General features: G+C 55.1%; 34 non-coding genes across 34 annotated transcripts; 7 read left to right on the top strand and 27 right to left on the bottom strand.

Annotated features, from left to right (window-relative positions):
• Positions 1-394: 394 nt before the first annotated feature.
• Trnag-ucc lies at positions 395-466 on the top strand. Its single transcript has one exon. It is a non-coding gene; the product is annotated as a tRNA-Gly (tRNA).
• Positions 467-1,064: 598 nt separating this feature from the next.
• On the bottom strand, positions 1,065-1,138 carry Trnai-aau. Its single transcript has one exon. It is a non-coding gene; the product is annotated as a tRNA-Ile (tRNA).
• A 198-nt stretch (positions 1,139-1,336) lies between these two features.
• On the bottom strand, positions 1,337-1,408 carry Trnae-uuc. The gene has a single exon. It is a non-coding gene; the product is annotated as a tRNA-Glu (tRNA).
• A 305-nt stretch (positions 1,409-1,713) lies between these two features.
• Trnam-cau lies at positions 1,714-1,786 on the bottom strand. Its single transcript has one exon. It is a non-coding gene; the product is annotated as a tRNA-Met (tRNA).
• A 380-nt stretch (positions 1,787-2,166) lies between these two features.
• On the bottom strand, positions 2,167-2,237 carry Trnag-gcc. The gene has a single exon. It is a non-coding gene; the product is annotated as a tRNA-Gly (tRNA).
• A 325-nt stretch (positions 2,238-2,562) lies between these two features.
• On the top strand, positions 2,563-2,634 carry Trnag-ucc. Its single transcript has one exon. It is a non-coding gene; the product is annotated as a tRNA-Gly (tRNA).
• A 598-nt stretch (positions 2,635-3,232) lies between these two features.
• On the bottom strand, positions 3,233-3,306 carry Trnai-aau. The gene has a single exon. It is a non-coding gene; the product is annotated as a tRNA-Ile (tRNA).
• A 198-nt stretch (positions 3,307-3,504) lies between these two features.
• Positions 3,505-3,576, bottom strand: Trnae-uuc. Its single transcript has one exon. It is a non-coding gene; the product is annotated as a tRNA-Glu (tRNA).
• Positions 3,577-3,881: 305 nt separating this feature from the next.
• On the bottom strand, positions 3,882-3,954 carry Trnam-cau. Its single transcript has one exon. It is a non-coding gene; the product is annotated as a tRNA-Met (tRNA).
• Positions 3,955-4,334: 380 nt separating this feature from the next.
• On the bottom strand, positions 4,335-4,405 carry Trnag-gcc. The gene has a single exon. It is a non-coding gene; the product is annotated as a tRNA-Gly (tRNA).
• A 325-nt stretch (positions 4,406-4,730) lies between these two features.
• Positions 4,731-4,802, top strand: Trnag-ucc. Its single transcript has one exon. It is a non-coding gene; the product is annotated as a tRNA-Gly (tRNA).
• A 598-nt stretch (positions 4,803-5,400) lies between these two features.
• On the bottom strand, positions 5,401-5,474 carry Trnai-aau. The gene has a single exon. It is a non-coding gene; the product is annotated as a tRNA-Ile (tRNA).
• A 198-nt stretch (positions 5,475-5,672) lies between these two features.
• Positions 5,673-5,744, bottom strand: Trnae-uuc. The gene has a single exon. It is a non-coding gene; the product is annotated as a tRNA-Glu (tRNA).
• Positions 5,745-6,049: 305 nt separating this feature from the next.
• Trnam-cau lies at positions 6,050-6,122 on the bottom strand. The gene has a single exon. It is a non-coding gene; the product is annotated as a tRNA-Met (tRNA).
• A 380-nt stretch (positions 6,123-6,502) lies between these two features.
• On the bottom strand, positions 6,503-6,573 carry Trnag-gcc. The gene has a single exon. It is a non-coding gene; the product is annotated as a tRNA-Gly (tRNA).
• A 325-nt stretch (positions 6,574-6,898) lies between these two features.
• Trnag-ucc lies at positions 6,899-6,970 on the top strand. Its single transcript has one exon. It is a non-coding gene; the product is annotated as a tRNA-Gly (tRNA).
• Positions 6,971-7,568: 598 nt separating this feature from the next.
• Trnai-aau lies at positions 7,569-7,642 on the bottom strand. Its single transcript has one exon. It is a non-coding gene; the product is annotated as a tRNA-Ile (tRNA).
• A 198-nt stretch (positions 7,643-7,840) lies between these two features.
• On the bottom strand, positions 7,841-7,912 carry Trnae-uuc. Its single transcript has one exon. It is a non-coding gene; the product is annotated as a tRNA-Glu (tRNA).
• A 305-nt stretch (positions 7,913-8,217) lies between these two features.
• Positions 8,218-8,290, bottom strand: Trnam-cau. The gene has a single exon. It is a non-coding gene; the product is annotated as a tRNA-Met (tRNA).
• A 380-nt stretch (positions 8,291-8,670) lies between these two features.
• On the bottom strand, positions 8,671-8,741 carry Trnag-gcc. The gene has a single exon. It is a non-coding gene; the product is annotated as a tRNA-Gly (tRNA).
• Positions 8,742-9,066: 325 nt separating this feature from the next.
• Trnag-ucc lies at positions 9,067-9,138 on the top strand. Its single transcript has one exon. It is a non-coding gene; the product is annotated as a tRNA-Gly (tRNA).
• A 598-nt stretch (positions 9,139-9,736) lies between these two features.
• Trnai-aau lies at positions 9,737-9,810 on the bottom strand. Its single transcript has one exon. It is a non-coding gene; the product is annotated as a tRNA-Ile (tRNA).
• Positions 9,811-10,008: 198 nt separating this feature from the next.
• Trnae-uuc lies at positions 10,009-10,080 on the bottom strand. The gene has a single exon. It is a non-coding gene; the product is annotated as a tRNA-Glu (tRNA).
• Positions 10,081-10,385: 305 nt separating this feature from the next.
• On the bottom strand, positions 10,386-10,458 carry Trnam-cau. The gene has a single exon. It is a non-coding gene; the product is annotated as a tRNA-Met (tRNA).
• A 380-nt stretch (positions 10,459-10,838) lies between these two features.
• Positions 10,839-10,909, bottom strand: Trnag-gcc. Its single transcript has one exon. It is a non-coding gene; the product is annotated as a tRNA-Gly (tRNA).
• A 325-nt stretch (positions 10,910-11,234) lies between these two features.
• On the top strand, positions 11,235-11,306 carry Trnag-ucc. Its single transcript has one exon. It is a non-coding gene; the product is annotated as a tRNA-Gly (tRNA).
• Positions 11,307-11,904: 598 nt separating this feature from the next.
• On the bottom strand, positions 11,905-11,978 carry Trnai-aau. Its single transcript has one exon. It is a non-coding gene; the product is annotated as a tRNA-Ile (tRNA).
• A 198-nt stretch (positions 11,979-12,176) lies between these two features.
• On the bottom strand, positions 12,177-12,248 carry Trnae-uuc. Its single transcript has one exon. It is a non-coding gene; the product is annotated as a tRNA-Glu (tRNA).
• A 305-nt stretch (positions 12,249-12,553) lies between these two features.
• On the bottom strand, positions 12,554-12,626 carry Trnam-cau. The gene has a single exon. It is a non-coding gene; the product is annotated as a tRNA-Met (tRNA).
• A 380-nt stretch (positions 12,627-13,006) lies between these two features.
• On the bottom strand, positions 13,007-13,077 carry Trnag-gcc. The gene has a single exon. It is a non-coding gene; the product is annotated as a tRNA-Gly (tRNA).
• A 325-nt stretch (positions 13,078-13,402) lies between these two features.
• On the top strand, positions 13,403-13,474 carry Trnag-ucc. The gene has a single exon. It is a non-coding gene; the product is annotated as a tRNA-Gly (tRNA).
• A 598-nt stretch (positions 13,475-14,072) lies between these two features.
• On the bottom strand, positions 14,073-14,146 carry Trnai-aau. Its single transcript has one exon. It is a non-coding gene; the product is annotated as a tRNA-Ile (tRNA).
• A 198-nt stretch (positions 14,147-14,344) lies between these two features.
• On the bottom strand, positions 14,345-14,416 carry Trnae-uuc. The gene has a single exon. It is a non-coding gene; the product is annotated as a tRNA-Glu (tRNA).
• Positions 14,417-14,721: 305 nt separating this feature from the next.
• Positions 14,722-14,794, bottom strand: Trnam-cau. Its single transcript has one exon. It is a non-coding gene; the product is annotated as a tRNA-Met (tRNA).
• Between the last annotated feature and the right edge of the window lie 236 nt (positions 14,795-15,030).

A 15,030-nucleotide genomic window follows, 5' to 3' on the forward strand; every position in this document is an offset into this window, starting at 1 on the left:
CATCGGCCGGGAATCGAACCCGGGCCGCCCGCGTGGCAGGCGAGCATTCTACCACTGAACCACCGATGCTGGGGCCAGCGGCAACTTCACGCTGCTTCCCGAGCAGATGTCTCAAGGGAAAGTGGGACTGCCGTCAAGCGCCGTAGCATTCTGTGGAGAAGATGCTGCAGACGCTGAATCCTGCACTGCACTGCTTAAAAATGCCGCCAGAACGCGGTCCTCGCCGGCGCCGACTCTTGCCAAAGGATGCGAAATGTGCGCGGATACGCTGTCCGAATGCGTCTGGATGTGCTCCCCTAGCCTACCTCGAAATGCGCCTGCCAGGTACGATCACCTTCGGCCGCTGCCGACAGGCGGGAAGCCGACACAGCGCGGAGGCGGGGCGCTCGCTTGTGCGGTGGTGGTGTAATGGTCAGCATAGTTGCCTTCCAAGCAGTTGATCCGGGTTCGATTCCCGGCCACCGCAGCAGGCTTTTAATTTCGCGTATGAGTACTTTTGCCACGCGCTCTTAAATTATTGTTTTTCCGGCCTCCTACTCGCTGCATACCAGCCCTTAGTGTGTCTCGACTTGTCTCGACTTTGCTCGGCTGACGCGAGAGCTGACGCTCTCAAATCGGCCTATATCAAAACGACAAGCACGAGAAACGACTGAGAGAGGTAAAGAGAGGTGAGGCTAGGCGATGGACACACAGCACGCCCCCTTCATTTCACGGTGGCGTCTCCCTGACCGAATCGGGCTGCAGCTCCGAAAACTAAGGAGAAACAAAAATAGGAAGTAAAACTGCCAATAGTACCCTGTGTTCCCATGCGCTCACCCGCCCAAGTACTGACAGGGGCCAAAGTGGTTGCGCATCGGCAATCGGACATTTTCTTTCATTTTCTCTTTATCGGTTGAGAACCAGTGTATTCAAGATATTATGGCCATTGCCGAGTGAATGATGTAGCGCTTCCCGACGAGTCGGGTTCGGATCCTCTGTCAACTTCCACGCAGGGTGATGATCTTTTGGTCATCACACTCGCCAGCTGAAATCGGCGCTGCCTTTTCGTAGTAGTAAAAGAGCAGTGGCCCGTGGGGGGATCGAACCCACGACCTTCGCGTTATTAGCACGACGCTCTAACCAACTGAGCTAACGGGCCCCAGCAGATGCAGTTGCTCAGCCCTACGCTGGAAACTGGTGGCATGAAGCCGTACACCATTTCTATGGTCGTCGTGCGTCTGCTTCCCTAGTCTATATTCTGCTGACGGTCACGAAACAGTAGCTATATTGCGAGCAGGACGGGAAACGGCCGCTCGGACAGCTCAAACTTGTCACGACTCGTGTGGAAAAAATTCCGTTCCGGTACCGGGAATCGAACCCGGGCCTCCTGGGTGAAAGCCAGGTATCCTAGCCACTAGACCACACCGGATGCGGCCGTTTCGTTCGACCGTTCGTACGGTCGCTTGTCGCATTTCGTGTCGAGTGCCGCGTCGGCGCCCTTCTCTCTTTGCGAGCATCTTTGCACAGACTGACTGGCAAGGCGCGCACCTCAAACGCCGCAGAGCAATGCTTTTGGCTTCATGCTCTGCTGGGAGAAGAGGAAAAGGGAAGCTGTAAGTAGCAATAACAGGAGGTAAACATTTTCCCGCTGAAGCGTTGAAAAGTTGTGGATAACAAACAAGAACTACGTTGGCGCCCTAGCAACAGCGCCACCATCAGTCACAGAAAATTAAATGCCCCGGGTGAGGATCGAACTCACGACCTTAAGATTATGAGACTTACGCGCTGCCTACTGCGCTACCGAGGCACGGGTGCACCACTGGTCCTGGAAACTGGGTAAATACCGTACCCAATATTAGACGTAGAGACACTGTACTTCCTGGGTAACGTGTTCTGTTGCTACACGCGCACTGCCGGCCCAGTTGATTGCGGTGTTGCTGCAGCTGTTGCAACGATAGGCAGCACTCCTTGTCGTTAAAGCTCAGTGCCTCGGAGGCACCTGGACACAGCAACTTGTGAGGCCAAGCCGACGCTAGTCTGCAGAACATCATGCGAGCGTCCTAGTGGGGACCGGCGAGTGCTGCGTTCTCGGTTCTTCTCAAGGGAATCCAGCTATATATTCTTGCGGATCGTGCATCTCAAGCGCGCAAGCCACACGGCAGCATTATCGCGGGAAAAGCAAAATGATGCATCGGCCGGGAATCGAACCCGGGCCGCCCGCGTGGCAGGCGAGCATTCTACCACTGAACCACCGATGCTGGGGCCAGCGGCAACTTCACGCTGCTTCCCGAGCAGATGTCTCAAGGGAAAGTGGGACTGCCGTCAAGCGCCGTAGCATTCTGTGGAGAAGATGCTGCAGACGCTGAATCCTGCACTGCACTGCTTAAAAATGCCGCCAGAACGCGGTCCTCGCCGGCGCCGACTCTTGCCAAAGGATGCGAAATGTGCGCGGATACGCTGTCCGAATGCGTCTGGATGTGCTCCCCTAGCCTACCTCGAAATGCGCCTGCCAGGTACGATCACCTTCGGCCGCTGCCGACAGGCGGGAAGCCGACACAGCGCGGAGGCGGGGCGCTCGCTTGTGCGGTGGTGGTGTAATGGTCAGCATAGTTGCCTTCCAAGCAGTTGATCCGGGTTCGATTCCCGGCCACCGCAGCAGGCTTTTAATTTCGCGTATGAGTACTTTTGCCACGCGCTCTTAAATTATTGTTTTTCCGGCCTCCTACTCGCTGCATACCAGCCCTTAGTGTGTCTCGACTTGTCTCGACTTTGCTCGGCTGACGCGAGAGCTGACGCTCTCAAATCGGCCTATATCAAAACGACAAGCACGAGAAACGACTGAGAGAGGTAAAGAGAGGTGAGGCTAGGCGATGGACACACAGCACGCCCCCTTCATTTCACGGTGGCGTCTCCCTGACCGAATCGGGCTGCAGCTCCGAAAACTAAGGAGAAACAAAAATAGGAAGTAAAACTGCCAATAGTACCCTGTGTTCCCATGCGCTCACCCGCCCAAGTACTGACAGGGGCCAAAGTGGTTGCGCATCGGCAATCGGACATTTTCTTTCATTTTCTCTTTATCGGTTGAGAACCAGTGTATTCAAGATATTATGGCCATTGCCGAGTGAATGATGTAGCGCTTCCCGACGAGTCGGGTTCGGATCCTCTGTCAACTTCCACGCAGGGTGATGATCTTTTGGTCATCACACTCGCCAGCTGAAATCGGCGCTGCCTTTTCGTAGTAGTAAAAGAGTAGTGGCCCGTGGGGGGATCGAACCCACGACCTTCGCGTTATTAGCACGACGCTCTAACCAACTGAGCTAACGGGCCCCAGCAGATGCAGTTGCTCAGCCCTACGCTGGAAACTGGTGGCATGAAGCCGTACACCATTTCTATGGTCGTCGTGCGTCTGCTTCCCTAGTCTATATTCTGCTGACGGTCACGAAACAGTAGCTATATTGCGAGCAGGACGGGAAACGGCCGCTCGGACAGCTCAAACTTGTCACGACTCGTGTGGAAAAAATTCCGTTCCGGTACCGGGAATCGAACCCGGGCCTCCTGGGTGAAAGCCAGGTATCCTAGCCACTAGACCACACCGGATGCGGCCGTTTCGTTCGACCGTTCGTACGGTCGCTTGTCGCATTTCGTGTCGAGTGCCGCGTCGGCGCCCTTCTCTCTTTGCGAGCATCTTTGCACAGACTGACTGGCAAGGCGCGCACCTCAAACGCCGCAGAGCAATGCTTTTGGCTTCATGCTCTGCTGGGAGAAGAGGAAAAGGGAAGCTGTAAGTAGCAATAACAGGAGGTAAACATTTTCCCGCTGAAGCGTTGAAAAGTTGTGGATAACAAACAAGAACTACGTTGGCGCCCTAGCAACAGCGCCACCATCAGTCACAGAAAATTAAATGCCCCGGGTGAGGATCGAACTCACGACCTTAAGATTATGAGACTTACGCGCTGCCTACTGCGCTACCGAGGCACGGGTGCACCACTGGTCCTGGAAACTGGGTAAATACCGTACCCAATATTAGACGTAGAGACACTGTACTTCCTGGGTAACGTGTTCTGTTGCTACACGCGCACTGCCGGCCCAGTTGATTGCGGTGTTGCTGCAGCTGTTGCAACGATAGGCAGCACTCCTTGTCGTTAAAGCTCAGTGCCTCGGAGGCACCTGGACACAGCAACTTGTGAGGCCAAGCCGACGCTAGTCTGCAGAACATCATGCGAGCGTCCTAGTGGGGACCGGCGAGTGCTGCGTTCTCGGTTCTTCTCAAGGGAATCCAGCTATATATTCTTGCGGATCGTGCATCTCAAGCGCGCAAGCCACACGGCAGCATTATCGCGGGAAAAGCAAAATGATGCATCGGCCGGGAATCGAACCCGGGCCGCCCGCGTGGCAGGCGAGCATTCTACCACTGAACCACCGATGCTGGGGCCAGCGGCAACTTCACGCTGCTTCCCGAGCAGATGTCTCAAGGGAAAGTGGGACTGCCGTCAAGCGCCGTAGCATTCTGTGGAGAAGATGCTGCAGACGCTGAATCCTGCACTGCACTGCTTAAAAATGCCGCCAGAACGCGGTCCTCGCCGGCGCCGACTCTTGCCAAAGGATGCGAAATGTGCGCGGATACGCTGTCCGAATGCGTCTGGATGTGCTCCCCTAGCCTACCTCGAAATGCGCCTGCCAGGTACGATCACCTTCGGCCGCTGCCGACAGGCGGGAAGCCGACACAGCGCGGAGGCGGGGCGCTCGCTTGTGCGGTGGTGGTGTAATGGTCAGCATAGTTGCCTTCCAAGCAGTTGATCCGGGTTCGATTCCCGGCCACCGCAGCAGGCTTTTAATTTCGCGTATGAGTACTTTTGCCACGCGCTCTTAAATTATTGTTTTTCCGGCCTCCTACTCGCTGCATACCAGCCCTTAGTGTGTCTCGACTTGTCTCGACTTTGCTCGGCTGACGCGAGAGCTGACGCTCTCAAATCGGCCTATATCAAAACGACAAGCACGAGAAACGACTGAGAGAGGTAAAGAGAGGTGAGGCTAGGCGATGGACACACAGCACGCCCCCTTCATTTCACGGTGGCGTCTCCCTGACCGAATCGGGCTGCAGCTCCGAAAACTAAGGAGAAACAAAAATAGGAAGTAAAACTGCCAATAGTACCCTGTGTTCCCATGCGCTCACCCGCCCAAGTACTGACAGGGGCCAAAGTGGTTGCGCATCGGCAATCGGACATTTTCTTTCATTTTCTCTTTATCGGTTGAGAACCAGTGTATTCAAGATATTATGGCCATTGCCGAGTGAATGATGTAGCGCTTCCCGACGAGTCGGGTTCGGATCCTCTGTCAACTTCCACGCAGGGTGATGATCTTTTGGTCATCACACTCGCCAGCTGAAATCGGCGCTGCCTTTTCGTAGTAGTAAAAGAGCAGTGGCCCGTGGGGGGATCGAACCCACGACCTTCGCGTTATTAGCACGACGCTCTAACCAACTGAGCTAACGGGCCCCAGCAGATGCAGTTGCTCAGCCCTACGCTGGAAACTGGTGGCATGAAGCCGTACACCATTTCTATGGTCGTCGTGCGTCTGCTTCCCTAGTCTATATTCTGCTGACGGTCACGAAACAGTAGCTATATTGCGAGCAGGACGGGAAACGGCCGCTCGGACAGCTCAAACTTGTCACGACTCGTGTGGAAAAAATTCCGTTCCGGTACCGGGAATCGAACCCGGGCCTCCTGGGTGAAAGCCAGGTATCCTAGCCACTAGACCACACCGGATGCGGCCGTTTCGTTCGACCGTTCGTACGGTCGCTTGTCGCATTTCGTGTCGAGTGCCGCGTCGGCGCCCTTCTCTCTTTGCGAGCATCTTTGCACAGACTGACTGGCAAGGCGCGCACCTCAAACGCCGCAGAGCAATGCTTTTGGCTTCATGCTCTGCTGGGAGAAGAGGAAAAGGGAAGCTGTAAGTAGCAATAACAGGAGGTAAACATTTTCCCGCTGAAGCGTTGAAAAGTTGTGGATAACAAACAAGAACTACGTTGGCGCCCTAGCAACAGCGCCACCATCAGTCACAGAAAATTAAATGCCCCGGGTGAGGATCGAACTCACGACCTTAAGATTATGAGACTTACGCGCTGCCTACTGCGCTACCGAGGCACGGGTGCACCACTGGTCCTGGAAACTGGGTAAATACCGTACCCAATATTAGACGTAGAGACACTGTACTTCCTGGGTAACGTGTTCTGTTGCTACACGCGCACTGCCGGCCCAGTTGATTGCGGTGTTGCTGCAGCTGTTGCAACGATAGGCAGCACTCCTTGTCGTTAAAGCTCAGTGCCTCGGAGGCACCTGGACACAGCAACTTGTGAGGCCAAGCCGACGCTAGTCTGCAGAACATCATGCGAGCGTCCTAGTGGGGACCGGCGAGTGCTGCGTTCTCGGTTCTTCTCAAGGGAATCCAGCTATATATTCTTGCGGATCGTGCATCTCAAGCGCGCAAGCCACACGGCAGCATTATCGCGGGAAAAGCAAAATGATGCATCGGCCGGGAATCGAACCCGGGCCGCCCGCGTGGCAGGCGAGCATTCTACCACTGAACCACCGATGCTGGGGCCAGCGGCAACTTCACGCTGCTTCCCGAGCAGATGTCTCAAGGGAAAGTGGGACTGCCGTCAAGCGCCGTAGCATTCTGTGGAGAAGATGCTGCAGACGCTGAATCCTGCACTGCACTGCTTAAAAATGCCGCCAGAACGCGGTCCTCGCCGGCGCCGACTCTTGCCAAAGGATGCGAAATGTGCGCGGATACGCTGTCCGAATGCGTCTGGATGTGCTCCCCTAGCCTACCTCGAAATGCGCCTGCCAGGTACGATCACCTTCGGCCGCTGCCGACAGGCGGGAAGCCGACACAGCGCGGAGGCGGGGCGCTCGCTTGTGCGGTGGTGGTGTAATGGTCAGCATAGTTGCCTTCCAAGCAGTTGATCCGGGTTCGATTCCCGGCCACCGCAGCAGGCTTTTAATTTCGCGTATGAGTACTTTTGCCACGCGCTCTTAAATTATTGTTTTTCCGGCCTCCTACTCGCTGCATACCAGCCCTTAGTGTGTCTCGACTTGTCTCGACTTTGCTCGGCTGACGCGAGAGCTGACGCTCTCAAATCGGCCTATATCAAAACGACAAGCACGAGAAACGACTGAGAGAGGTAAAGAGAGGTGAGGCTAGGCGATGGACACACAGCACGCCCCCTTCATTTCACGGTGGCGTCTCCCTGACCGAATCGGGCTGCAGCTCCGAAAACTAAGGAGAAACAAAAATAGGAAGTAAAACTGCCAATAGTACCCTGTGTTCCCATGCGCTCACCCGCCCAAGTACTGACAGGGGCCAAAGTGGTTGCGCATCGGCAATCGGACATTTTCTTTCATTTTCTCTTTATCGGTTGAGAACCAGTGTATTCAAGATATTATGGCCATTGCCGAGTGAATGATGTAGCGCTTCCCGACGAGTCGGGTTCGGATCCTCTGTCAACTTCCACGCAGGGTGATGATCTTTTGGTCATCACACTCGCCAGCTGAAATCGGCGCTGCCTTTTCGTAGTAGTAAAAGAGTAGTGGCCCGTGGGGGGATCGAACCCACGACCTTCGCGTTATTAGCACGACGCTCTAACCAACTGAGCTAACGGGCCCCAGCAGATGCAGTTGCTCAGCCCTACGCTGGAAACTGGTGGCATGAAGCCGTACACCATTTCTATGGTCGTCGTGCGTCTGCTTCCCTAGTCTATATTCTGCTGACGGTCACGAAACAGTAGCTATATTGCGAGCAGGACGGGAAACGGCCGCTCGGACAGCTCAAACTTGTCACGACTCGTGTGGAAAAAATTCCGTTCCGGTACCGGGAATCGAACCCGGGCCTCCTGGGTGAAAGCCAGGTATCCTAGCCACTAGACCACACCGGATGCGGCCGTTTCGTTCGACCGTTCGTACGGTCGCTTGTCGCATTTCGTGTCGAGTGCCGCGTCGGCGCCCTTCTCTCTTTGCGAGCATCTTTGCACAGACTGACTGGCAAGGCGCGCACCTCAAACGCCGCAGAGCAATGCTTTTGGCTTCATGCTCTGCTGGGAGAAGAGGAAAAGGGAAGCTGTAAGTAGCAATAACAGGAGGTAAACATTTTCCCGCTGAAGCGTTGAAAAGTTGTGGATAACAAACAAGAACTACGTTGGCGCCCTAGCAACAGCGCCACCATCAGTCACAGAAAATTAAATGCCCCGGGTGAGGATCGAACTCACGACCTTAAGATTATGAGACTTACGCGCTGCCTACTGCGCTACCGAGGCACGGGTGCACCACTGGTCCTGGAAACTGGGTAAATACCGTACCCAATATTAGACGTAGAGACACTGTACTTCCTGGGTAACGTGTTCTGTTGCTACACGCGCACTGCCGGCCCAGTTGATTGCGGTGTTGCTGCAGCTGTTGCAACGATAGGCAGCACTCCTTGTCGTTAAAGCTCAGTGCCTCGGAGGCACCTGGACACAGCAACTTGTGAGGCCAAGCCGACGCTAGTCTGCAGAACATCATGCGAGCGTCCTAGTGGGGACCGGCGAGTGCTGCGTTCTCGGTTCTTCTCAAGGGAATCCAGCTATATATTCTTGCGGATCGTGCATCTCAAGCGCGCAAGCCACACGGCAGCATTATCGCGGGAAAAGCAAAATGATGCATCGGCCGGGAATCGAACCCGGGCCGCCCGCGTGGCAGGCGAGCATTCTACCACTGAACCACCGATGCTGGGGCCAGCGGCAACTTCACGCTGCTTCCCGAGCAGATGTCTCAAGGGAAAGTGGGACTGCCGTCAAGCGCCGTAGCATTCTGTGGAGAAGATGCTGCAGACGCTGAATCCTGCACTGCACTGCTTAAAAATGCCGCCAGAACGCGGTCCTCGCCGGCGCCGACTCTTGCCAAAGGATGCGAAATGTGCGCGGATACGCTGTCCGAATGCGTCTGGATGTGCTCCCCTAGCCTACCTCGAAATGCGCCTGCCAGGTACGATCACCTTCGGCCGCTGCCGACAGGCGGGAAGCCGACACAGCGCGGAGGCGGGGCGCTCGCTTGTGCGGTGGTGGTGTAATGGTCAGCATAGTTGCCTTCCAAGCAGTTGATCCGGGTTCGATTCCCGGCCACCGCAGCAGGCTTTTAATTTCGCGTATGAGTACTTTTGCCACGCGCTCTTAAATTATTGTTTTTCCGGCCTCCTACTCGCTGCATACCAGCCCTTAGTGTGTCTCGACTTGTCTCGACTTTGCTCGGCTGACGCGAGAGCTGACGCTCTCAAATCGGCCTATATCAAAACGACAAGCACGAGAAACGACTGAGAGAGGTAAAGAGAGGTGAGGCTAGGCGATGGACACACAGCACGCCCCCTTCATTTCACGGTGGCGTCTCCCTGACCGAATCGGGCTGCAGCTCCGAAAACTAAGGAGAAACAAAAATAGGAAGTAAAACTGCCAATAGTACCCTGTGTTCCCATGCGCTCACCCGCCCAAGTACTGACAGGGGCCAAAGTGGTTGCGCATCGGCAATCGGACATTTTCTTTCATTTTCTCTTTATCGGTTGAGAACCAGTGTATTCAAGATATTATGGCCATTGCCGAGTGAATGATGTAGCGCTTCCCGACGAGTCGGGTTCGGATCCTCTGTCAACTTCCACGCAGGGTGATGATCTTTTGGTCATCACACTCGCCAGCTGAAATCGGCGCTGCCTTTTCGTAGTAGTAAAAGAGTAGTGGCCCGTGGGGGGATCGAACCCACGACCTTCGCGTTATTAGCACGACGCTCTAACCAACTGAGCTAACGGGCCCCAGCAGATGCAGTTGCTCAGCCCTACGCTGGAAACTGGTGGCATGAAGCCGTACACCATTTCTATGGTCGTCGTGCGTCTGCTTCCCTAGTCTATATTCTGCTGACGGTCACGAAACAGTAGCTATATTGCGAGCAGGACGGGAAACGGCCGCTCGGACAGCTCAAACTTGTCACGACTCGTGTGGAAAAAATTCCGTTCCGGTACCGGGAATCGAACCCGGGCCTCCTGGGTGAAAGCCAGGTATCCTAGCCACTAGACCACACCGGATGCGGCCGTTTCGTTCGACCGTTCGTACGGTCGCTTGTCGCATTTCGTGTCGAGTGCCGCGTCGGCGCCCTTCTCTCTTTGCGAGCATCTTTGCACAGACTGACTGGCAAGGCGCGCACCTCAAACGCCGCAGAGCAATGCTTTTGGCTTCATGCTCTGCTGGGAGAAGAGGAAAAGGGAAGCTGTAAGTAGCAATAACAGGAGGTAAACATTTTCCCGCTGAAGCGTTGAAAAGTTGTGGATAACAAACAAGAACTACGTTGGCGCCCTAGCAACAGCGCCACCATCAGTCACAGAAAATTAAATGCCCCGGGTGAGGATCGAACTCACGACCTTAAGATTATGAGACTTACGCGCTGCCTACTGCGCTACCGAGGCACGGGTGCACCACTGGTCCTGGAAACTGGGTAAATACCGTACCCAATATTAGACGTAGAGACACTGTACTTCCTGGGTAACGTGTTCTGTTGCTACACGCGCACTGCCGGCCCAGTTGATTGCGGTGTTGCTGCAGCTGTTGCAACGATAGGCAGCACTCCTTGTCGTTAAAGCTCAGTGCCTCGGAGGCACCTGGACACAGCAACTTGTGAGGCCAAGCCGACGCTAGTCTGCAGAACATCATGCGAGCGTCCTAGTGGGGACCGGCGAGTGCTGCGTTCTCGGTTCTTCTCAAGGGAATCCAGCTATATATTCTTGCGGATCGTGCATCTCAAGCGCGCAAGCCACACGGCAGCATTATCGCGGGAAAAGCAAAATGATGCATCGGCCGGGAATCGAACCCGGGCCGCCCGCGTGGCAGGCGAGCATTCTACCACTGAACCACCGATGCTGGGGCCAGCGGCAACTTCACGCTGCTTCCCGAGCAGATGTCTCAAGGGAAAGTGGGACTGCCGTCAAGCGCCGTAGCATTCTGTGGAGAAGATGCTGCAGACGCTGAATCCTGCACTGCACTGCTTAAAAATGCCGCCAGAACGCGGTCCTCGCCGGCGCCGACTCTTGCCAAAGGATGCGAAATGTGCGCGGATACGCTGTCCGAATGCGTCTGGATGTGCTCCCCTAGCCTACCTCGAAATGCGCCTGCCAGGTACGATCACCTTCGGCCGCTGCCGACAGGCGGGAAGCCGACACAGCGCGGAGGCGGGGCGCTCGCTTGTGCGGTGGTGGTGTAATGGTCAGCATAGTTGCCTTCCAAGCAGTTGATCCGGGTTCGATTCCCGGCCACCGCAGCAGGCTTTTAATTTCGCGTATGAGTACTTTTGCCACGCGCTCTTAAATTATTGTTTTTCCGGCCTCCTACTCGCTGCATACCAGCCCTTAGTGTGTCTCGACTTGTCTCGACTTTGCTCGGCTGACGCGAGAGCTGACGCTCTCAAATCGGCCTATATCAAAACGACAAGCACGAGAAACGACTGAGAGAGGTAAAGAGAGGTGAGGCTAGGCGATGGACACACAGCACGCCCCCTTCATTTCACGGTGGCGTCTCCCTGACCGAATCGGGCTGCAGCTCCGAAAACTAAGGAGAAACAAAAATAGGAAGTAAAACTGCCAATAGTACCCTGTGTTCCCATGCGCTCACCCGCCCAAGTACTGACAGGGGCCAAAGTGGTTGCGCATCGGCAATCGGACATTTTCTTTCATTTTCTCTTTATCGGTTGAGAACCAGTGTATTCAAGATATTATGGCCATTGCCGAGTGAATGATGTAGCGCTTCCCGACGAGTCGGGTTCGGATCCTCTGTCAACTTCCACGCAGGGTGATGATCTTTTGGTCATCACACTCGCCAGCTGAAATCGGCGCTGCCTTTTCGTAGTAGTAAAAGAGTAGTGGCCCGTGGGGGGATCGAACCCACGACCTTCGCGTTATTAGCACGACGCTCTAACCAACTGAGCTAACGGGCCCCAGCAGATGCAGTTGCTCAGCCCTACGCTGGAAACTGGTGGCATGAAGCCGTACACCATTTCTATGGTCGTCGTGCGTCTGCTTCCCTAGTCTATATTCTGCTGACGGTCACGAAACAGTAGCTATATTGCGAGCAGGACGGGAAACGGCCGCTCGGACAGCTCAAACTTGTCACGACTCGTGTGGAAAAAATTCCGTTCCGGTACCGGGAATCGAACCCGGGCCTCCTGGGTGAAAGCCAGGTATCCTAGCCACTAGACCACACCGGATGCGGCCGTTTCGTTCGACCGTTCGTACGGTCGCTTGTCGCATTTCGTGTCGAGTGCCGCGTCGGCGCCCTTCTCTCTTTGCGAGCATCTTTGCACAGACTGACTGGCAAGGCGCGCACCTCAAACGCCGCAGAGCAATGCTTTTGGCTTCATGCTCTGCTGGGAGAAGAGGAAAAGGGAAGCTGTAAGTAGCAATAACAGGAGGTAAACATTTTCCCGCTGAAGCGTTGAAAAGTTGTGGATAACAAACAAGAACTACGTTGGCGCCCTAGCAACAGCGCCACCATCAGTCACAGAAAATTAAATGCCCCGGGTGAGGATCGAACTCACGACCTTAAGATTATGAGACTTACGCGCTGCCTACTGCGCTACCGAGGCACGGGTGCACCACTGGTCCTGGAAACTGGGTAAATACCGTACCCAATATTAGACGTAGAGACACTGTACTTCCTGGGTAACGTGTTCTGTTGCTACACGCGCACTGCCGGCCCAGTTGATTGCGGTGTTGCTGCAGCTGTTGCAACGATAGGCAGCACTCCTTGTCGTTAAAGCTCAGTGCCTCGGAGGCACCTGGACACAGCAACTTGTGAGGCCAAGCCGACGCTAGTCTGCAGAACATCATGCGAGCGTCCTAGTGGGGACCGGCGAGTGCTGCGTTCTCGGTTCTTCTCAAGGGAATCCAGCTATATATTCTTGCGGATCGTGCATCTCAAGCGCGCAAGCCACACGGCAGCATTATCGCGGGAAAAGCAAAATGATGCATCGGCCGGGAATCGAACCCGGGCCGCCCGCGTGGCAGGCGAGCATTCTACCACTGAACCACCGATGCTGGGGCCAGCGGCAACTTCACGCTGCTTCCCGAGCAGATGTCTCAAGGGAAAGTGGGACTGCCGTCAAGCGCCGTAGCATTCTGTGGAGAAGATGCTGCAGACGCTGAATCCTGCACTGCACTGCTTAAAAATGCCGCCAGAACGCGGTCCTCGCCGGCGCCGACTCTTGCCAAAGGATGCGAAATGTGCGCGGATACGCTGTCCGAATGCGTCTGGATGTGCTCCCCTAGCCTACCTCGAAATGCGCCTGCCAGGTACGATCACCTTCGGCCGCTGCCGACAGGCGGGAAGCCGACACAGCGCGGAGGCGGGGCGCTCGCTTGTGCGGTGGTGGTGTAATGGTCAGCATAGTTGCCTTCCAAGCAGTTGATCCGGGTTCGATTCCCGGCCACCGCAGCAGGCTTTTAATTTCGCGTATGAGTACTTTTGCCACGCGCTCTTAAATTATTGTTTTTCCGGCCTCCTACTCGCTGCATACCAGCCCTTAGTGTGTCTCGACTTGTCTCGACTTTGCTCGGCTGACGCGAGAGCTGACGCTCTCAAATCGGCCTATATCAAAACGACAAGCACGAGAAACGACTGAGAGAGGTAAAGAGAGGTGAGGCTAGGCGATGGACACACAGCACGCCCCCTTCATTTCACGGTGGCGTCTCCCTGACCGAATCGGGCTGCAGCTCCGAAAACTAAGGAGAAACAAAAATAGGAAGTAAAACTGCCAATAGTACCCTGTGTTCCCATGCGCTCACCCGCCCAAGTACTGACAGGGGCCAAAGTGGTTGCGCATCGGCAATCGGACATTTTCTTTCATTTTCTCTTTATCGGTTGAGAACCAGTGTATTCAAGATATTATGGCCATTGCCGAGTGAATGATGTAGCGCTTCCCGACGAGTCGGGTTCGGATCCTCTGTCAACTTCCACGCAGGGTGATGATCTTTTGGTCATCACACTCGCCAGCTGAAATCGGCGCTGCCTTTTCGTAGTAGTAAAAGAGTAGTGGCCCGTGGGGGGATCGAACCCACGACCTTCGCGTTATTAGCACGACGCTCTAACCAACTGAGCTAACGGGCCCCAGCAGATGCAGTTGCTCAGCCCTACGCTGGAAACTGGTGGCATGAAGCCGTACACCATTTCTATGGTCGTCGTGCGTCTGCTTCCCTAGTCTATATTCTGCTGACGGTCACGAAACAGTAGCTATATTGCGAGCAGGACGGGAAACGGCCGCTCGGACAGCTCAAACTTGTCACGACTCGTGTGGAAAAAATTCCGTTCCGGTACCGGGAATCGAACCCGGGCCTCCTGGGTGAAAGCCAGGTATCCTAGCCACTAGACCACACCGGATGCGGCCGTTTCGTTCGACCGTTCGTACGGTCGCTTGTCGCATTTCGTGTCGAGTGCCGCGTCGGCGCCCTTCTCTCTTTGCGAGCATCTTTGCACAGACTGACTGGCAAGGCGCGCACCTCAAACGCCGCAGAGCAATGCTTTTGGCTTCATGCTCTGCTGGGAGAAGAGGAAAAGGGAAGCTGTAAGTAGCAATAACAGGAGGTAAACATTTTCCCGCTGAAGCGTTGAAAAGTTGTGGATAACAAACAAGAACTACGTTGGCGCCCTAGCAACAGCGCCACCATCAGTCACAGAAAATTAAATGCCCCGGGTGAGGATCGAACTCACGACCTTAAGATTATGAGACTTACGCGCTGCCTACTGCGCTACCGAGGCACGGGTGCACCACTGGTCCTGGAAACTGGGTAAATACCGTACCCAATATTAGACGTAGAGACACTGTACTTCCTGGGTAACGTGTTCTGTTGCTACACGCGCACTGCCGGCCCAGTTGATTGCGGTGTTGCTGCAGCTGTTGCAACGATAGGCAGCACTCCTTGTCGTTAAAGCTCAGTGCCTCGGAGGCACCTGGACACAGCAACTTGTGAGGCCAAGCCGACGCTAGTCTGCAG

This window comes from Schistocerca piceifrons, unplaced genomic scaffold, assembly GCF_021461385.2.
Source record: "Schistocerca piceifrons isolate TAMUIC-IGC-003096 unplaced genomic scaffold, iqSchPice1.1 HiC_scaffold_632, whole genome shotgun sequence".
Classification (NCBI taxonomy): domain Eukaryota; kingdom Metazoa; phylum Arthropoda; class Insecta; order Orthoptera; family Acrididae; genus Schistocerca; species Schistocerca piceifrons.